The sequence below is a fragment of the Apodemus sylvaticus genome, chromosome 2, assembly GCF_947179515.1.
Source record: "Apodemus sylvaticus chromosome 2, mApoSyl1.1, whole genome shotgun sequence".
Classification (NCBI taxonomy): Eukaryota; Metazoa; Chordata; class Mammalia; order Rodentia; family Muridae; genus Apodemus; species Apodemus sylvaticus.
The window spans coordinates 150205902-150211901 of NC_067473.1; the positions used below are offsets into that span (position 1 = coordinate 150205902).

The window sequence follows — 6000 nt, forward strand, 5'->3', positions numbered from 1 at the left end:
TCCAGGACAGCCAAGGTTAGACAGTGAAGGAGGTGGAAAACAGAAAGCTAGTGATGATGTAATAGAACAAGAGGGCCATGATCCAGCCCCAGCAGGCAGCAGAACTCAAGGTTTGACCATGTGGCTCTGGCTTTAGAGTCTAGTACAGAAGGGACTATTGGGACAATTGATGCTGGTTAGCTTGAGCTAAGAAATTAGTGGTGACTAAGAAGAGACCAACATCTCTGTAGTGAAATTTTCAGGGAAATGTTTTCTGAGAGCACAAAGAAGCTGTGTTCCATATATAACAAAAGTTATACATCGTGCTGCAACTGGACTTGGTAATGTGTAAGAGTCACCCAGGTGGTACTGGTTTTGAAGGTATAAAGGGGTCATAAAGAGCAGCTGGGGCTTGGCATTGTGAGAGGCCTTGGAAGGCCATTGGTGAAGGTGCAGCCTCAGTTGTAGTTGATGGCCCAGGACTGAAGAGGTCATGTAAAGGATTTGAGGCTTAGCACCATGAAGAGAGCTTTTGAGAGGCTATTGGTGAGGCCTAGTTGCGGCAGAATACCCAAGAGTACTGGAGATGCCATGACCATAGATGATCACCAAGAATAGCAGCAGCAATGCGTGGCATCACCCAGAGCCTAGAATGCTAAAGAGGACAGAGCTGGAGATTTGACCCAAACCCTTTGGAGGAGCCCAGGTCATGTGTAGATCCCAGATGTTGGAACAAGAAGCTGTGAGGTTGAAATTGCCTTTGAGACCCAAAGATGTTCAAGATGTCAGAGCCATGGGATACCTGCCAAGGAAAGCTCCTAACCAGGAGTGGAACCAGCCGAACCCAGGAGAAAGAAGCTTGTTGCATTCTACAAAGATGAAAAAAGAGTGGAAATCAGAAGACCACTTTGATATCAATCATGGAGATGTTTGGAGTTTGCCCAGCTGGTTTCTTGCTTTGGGGACAGTTAAGTAATTGGATGAATGTCCGAAGGGACTTTGAACTTTGGACTTTTAACATTGTTGAGACTGCTATAGCCTATGGGGGATTTGGGAGTTGGACTAGATGTATTTTGCATTATGCTATGTTTAGGTATGGCTCCCATAGACTCATGTGTTTGAACAAGCCTATGGGGGTCAGGAAGTAGAATGTGATGGTTTGTACATGTGTGGTCCAGGGAGTGGCAGTATTTGGAGATGTGGCCTTGTTGGAGTAGGTGTGTCATTGTGGGTGTGGGCTTTAATGTCCTAGTCCTAACTGCCTGGAAGCCAGTATTCTGCTAGCAGCCTTCAGATGAAGATATGACTCCTCCTGTACCATGCCTGCCCAGATGCTGCCATATTTCTGCCTTGGTGATAATGGACCGAACCTCTGAATCTGTAAGCCAGCTTCAATTAAATATTGTTCTTTATAAAAGTTGCCTTGGTCATGGTGTCTGTTCACAGCAGTAAAACCCTAACTAAAACAAGGTTATAATTTCAAATCTTCTATTATATGTATTTAATTTGGGGTACATGTGAAAGCCAGGAATCTACTAATGGGCCATTATAGGGACTACACACTCAGTATAGAGGGGTAATCAATGTATTGGTTAATTTTCTATAGCTGTGCTAAAATAACAGGACCAGAAGCAACTTAAAAATAATGTAGATTGGTTTACACTTTAGGGGAACTAGGATCCATAATACCTGGGAGATGATGCTGGTAGAACTGGTAAACTGATCATATCTGCACCCAAGAAGCAGAGACCCAGGAGTGGTGTGTGACTGTAAGTTGGCAAATGCCACTCCCAGTGAGCTGCTTCTTCCAGCAAGGCTCCACATCATAAAGGTTCCACAATGCCTGGGCAAATGGAGTCCTATTCAGAAAGTCCCTCCCTACACTGACACCATCTTCCCAAATTTTCTTCTAGTAGTTTCAGATGTCAGGTTTCATACCAAGGTCTTTGATTCATTTGTAGTGAAATTTTGTGGAAAGTGATTTTTTTCATTCTTCAGTCTGTGGATATCAAGTTTTTTGAAGATGCTGTTTTTTTCTCCTTGTAGTTTCTCCTTGTTTTTCTCCTTGAAGTGTATGTTTTGTCATCCCTGTCAAGTGCCAAATGTCAATAGCTATGTGTACTTGTGTCTGTTTTGTTCCACTGGCTTACATGTTTGCTTTGTGTCATTACTATAAATTTTATTGCTATAGTTTTGTAATGTGTCTTGAAATATGGGGTGTAATCCTTTTGACAGTGTTCTTTTGCTCAGGATTCCTTTGGCTATTTAGGATCTTTTATGCTTCCATAGGACTTCCAGGATTTCTTTTCCTCAAATTTTTGAAGAATGTTGTGGGAAATTTGATTAGGATTCTACTGAATCTGTAAATTGCTTTTAGTAGAATGGTCATTGTCACAATATTCATTCTACAAAGTCATGGACATGGGAAGCTTTTCATTTTCTGGTGTCTTTCTCAGTCTCTTTCTTCAGAGACTTAAACTTTTCATTACAAGGTTCTTTACCTTATTGGTTAGGTTTATGTAGTGGTGAATAGTTAATCTGCTCTGAGTTCCAGATGGGTTGCATGTGCTCTTCCCCTACCAAAGAGTTTGAATTTGTGAAAGAAGACACACACACACACACACACACACACACACACACCATTTATATTTTGATATGCTTTGACTATTTCAAGAGCTGGGGACTTCCAAACCTCTCTGAGGCTAGAAATAGTCCCTTCTGGAATTCTTGAATTAATACTTGCTAAATCTATATTTTATCTCTGCTGCCCCAGACCCAGGCAGGGGAGTGGCCCTGGGGCCATGTTCCCAGATTCTTATGTGCTGCAGGCTCCTTCGTCGCAGGTGGTCCAACCTACACCACTGTCATTCTCACTCTGTCTTTCTTGCTTGGGAATCCTAAAAATCTCACCTCTTTCACCTTGGCCAGCCATTGGCTGTTGGCTCTTCATTGATCAATCAAAAACCAACTGGTGACAGGGACCCTCAGCATCTGGACATGTGTAATTTGGGGAGCTGAATTAAGACAAAGCATTAGAACCAATCCCCAAGACTATACTTTCAGGGATCATTTCTATAGTTCGTTACTAGAGAAGTTTCTCTGACTGTGTAGAACCAATCCCCAACAGGTTTATACCTAGGTACTTTATTTTCTTTAAGGATGTGAATAAGAGTGTACCCATGATCTCTCTCTCTCTCTCTCTCTCTCTCTCTCTCTCTCTCTCTCTCTCTCTCTCTCTCTCTCCTTCTCTGTCTGCATATTTACTGGTATATAGTAAGGCTATTGATTTCTGTAAGTTGATTGCAATCCAACAATTTGCTAAAATTTGTAAAAGGTTTCTAGTGGATTTGGGGGGAACTCTTCCATATATCATCTGTATATAGGGAGTAGTTGATTTCCCTTTTCCTATTCAGATGTCTTTAGTTTCCTTCTCTTATGTTGCTGATCTTGTTGCTTTCCATTTTCCCCCACTTAGGATGATTTTGACTGTGGGTTTTTTAATACATAACCTTTATTATGTTGAGGTATGTTCATTCTAGTACTACACTCTAGGATGTTTATCATAAAGACATTTTGGATTTTATCAAAGGCTTTTTCTGTATCTACTGAGATGATCATGAGATTTTGTAAGTTCATTTCTTTATTACATTTATTGACATGTATATAGACCATCCCTGCATTCTGGGATAAAACCAAGTTGAGCTTCTTGTTCTATACCATATTGTTTTAAAATATTTTATTGAAGGTTTTTGAATTTATGTTCTTCAGGGACATTGGTCTTAGGTTTTCCTTTGGGTTGTGTCTTTTCCTAGTTTAGGTATTAGAGTAATATTGACTTCACAGAAGGGATTGGGGGGCATCCTTGTATTTCTGCTCTGCTGAATAATGTAGCTACATAGTAGTTTCTTCCCAGAAATCCAGCAGAATTCTACTGTGAAGCCACCTAGGCCTGCATTCCTTCAGGCAGAGGCCTTTCATTACTGCTTCAGTCTCCTTGTGCCATGGGCCTGCTGAAGTTCTTGATCATTTCTTGGTTTAACTTTGGGAGTTTAGATGAACTTAGAAATTTATCCATTTCTTTTAGATGTTCCAAATTAATGGAGTACAAGTTTTTATAGTATTTTCCTATAACACATTTCTTTGGAGTCTGGTATAATGCTTCCCTATTCATTTCTGATTGTTAATTGGGTCATCTCTTTCTTTTGATTAGTTGGGGCAAAGTTCTGTTGATTTTGTTTATCTTCTTAAAGAAACCTGGCTCTTAGGATTGTTTTCTTGTTTCTACTTCATTAATTTCTGCATTAATAAAAATAGGGTCTTACTATGTAACCCTTCAAAATAAGGTACTAGCAATTCGGAGGCATGATTTTGGTAGTGTCAGTATCTCCTCAATGACAGCAGCTTAAACTGGGAAATAGTAATTCAGTTTACAGCTTTGTGTGTTGCAACATCCCTTGTTTCTGGACCACATACTAAAGAAAGTCATCATTAAAATCTTTTTGAGGAATTCTGATTTCCATTAGAAAGAACTATGGTTTTAAAAAGCACCCTCCCCCGCATCAAACAGTTAAATGAAATTCTTCCTACAAACCACATACAGACTATTATCACTTGGAATAGTTATCTCTGGTATTAGCTGGAATACCTTTAGCTCCAAGTACCAGACAGTCCTGATAATAAACAAGAAATGAGTATTGCTGAAAATAATACAAAGTCCCAGAAGTCTACAAAAAGTATTTGTAAAGGGCTAAACAGGTTTTGACATCATCTCTGGCTCAGCTGTTTTCACTGTCCTCTTCGAGCCACTGACCATCCAGACCACAGACTATATGCCAGCACTGTGTCTATAAATGCATACAAAAGGTCTCATCTCTTTCTGGGTCTCTTTTGACTTCTCGTCTTTTCATGACAACTTCATCATTGAGAACAATTCCAGTACTGCATAGCATTCTCTAACCTAAGCAAAGCTGCCAGAATGGAGTGTCCACGATGAGCTTTGACTAGTCTGGATTTATTCCCCAAACCATCCCAGGAGGAGGAAAACTCAGCTCAGCAAAGGTGACCAGCATCTCTTAAGCTGTTGATCAGTGTATTTCCAGAGGGTACTGGGAATAGAACAAAGGAGGGAGAGAGACTATACAGGCATCTGTAATTCTAAATACAGTATATAGTTACTGAGTTACATATGACTATACTTACATGTAATCATGCCTAAATACATACACAATGAAATTCCAAGGGTATAATATGAACATTTTATTATACACTATCATTTTAAATTTGTAGACTGTAGTATTGCCATTTACAACTCAGGTTAAGTAATGTAAATACCATTTTTATTAACAGCATTTATGACTGAACCAGAGGTAGCTAAGAAAAACTCTCAGAAATATACTGTTTGATTTCCTCACCAAATGGGTAGCTTGGTAATAATGGCTGTACTTATTCATGGTCCACAACAGTGAAAAATCTGTGATAATGTTTGTATATGTGTGTATGTGTGTGTGAGAGAGAGAGAGAAAGAGAGAGAGAGAGAGAAGAGAGAGACAGGGAGAAGAGAGAGACAGAGTGAGAGAGACAGAGACAGAGACAGAGAGAAATAATGTAATGTTACTTGAAGCATATACTGACCAAGCTATCAAGAGACTGGTAGTATTTAGAACTGGATAGTTCTGAGGTAATTAAAAGGATCAATAAACCATCTTTGGCTTCTTTGCTATAGAGTAAATTTGATAATAATGACCAGAGCCATTTACTTATTTTAGGAAATACAAAGAAGGGCAATTTATATTGTAAATCTACCACATACTTTAAATACACACAGCTTCTCTGAGGAAATCCAACTCTGATACATGCTCATCAGTCTCCACAGTATAGATAGTCTAAGGCTAAGCTATCAACAAGAGAGTAGGGATAGTAGGGGGTCTCTGAGGGAAATATGAAATAGCACAGCATGCTACGGCATTCTCAGCATGTAGACCAATGGTGCACAGCAAAGACACCGTGAAATACAGCAAAGTG

At 39.7% G+C, this 6000-nt stretch overlaps 1 pseudogene; it reads left to right on the top strand.

The window, feature by feature from the left end:
• Positions 1-3026: 3026 nt before the first annotated feature.
• LOC127679633 (uncharacterized) lies at positions 3027-3108 on the top strand (annotated as a pseudogene).
• Positions 3109-6000: the final 2892 nt, after the last annotated feature.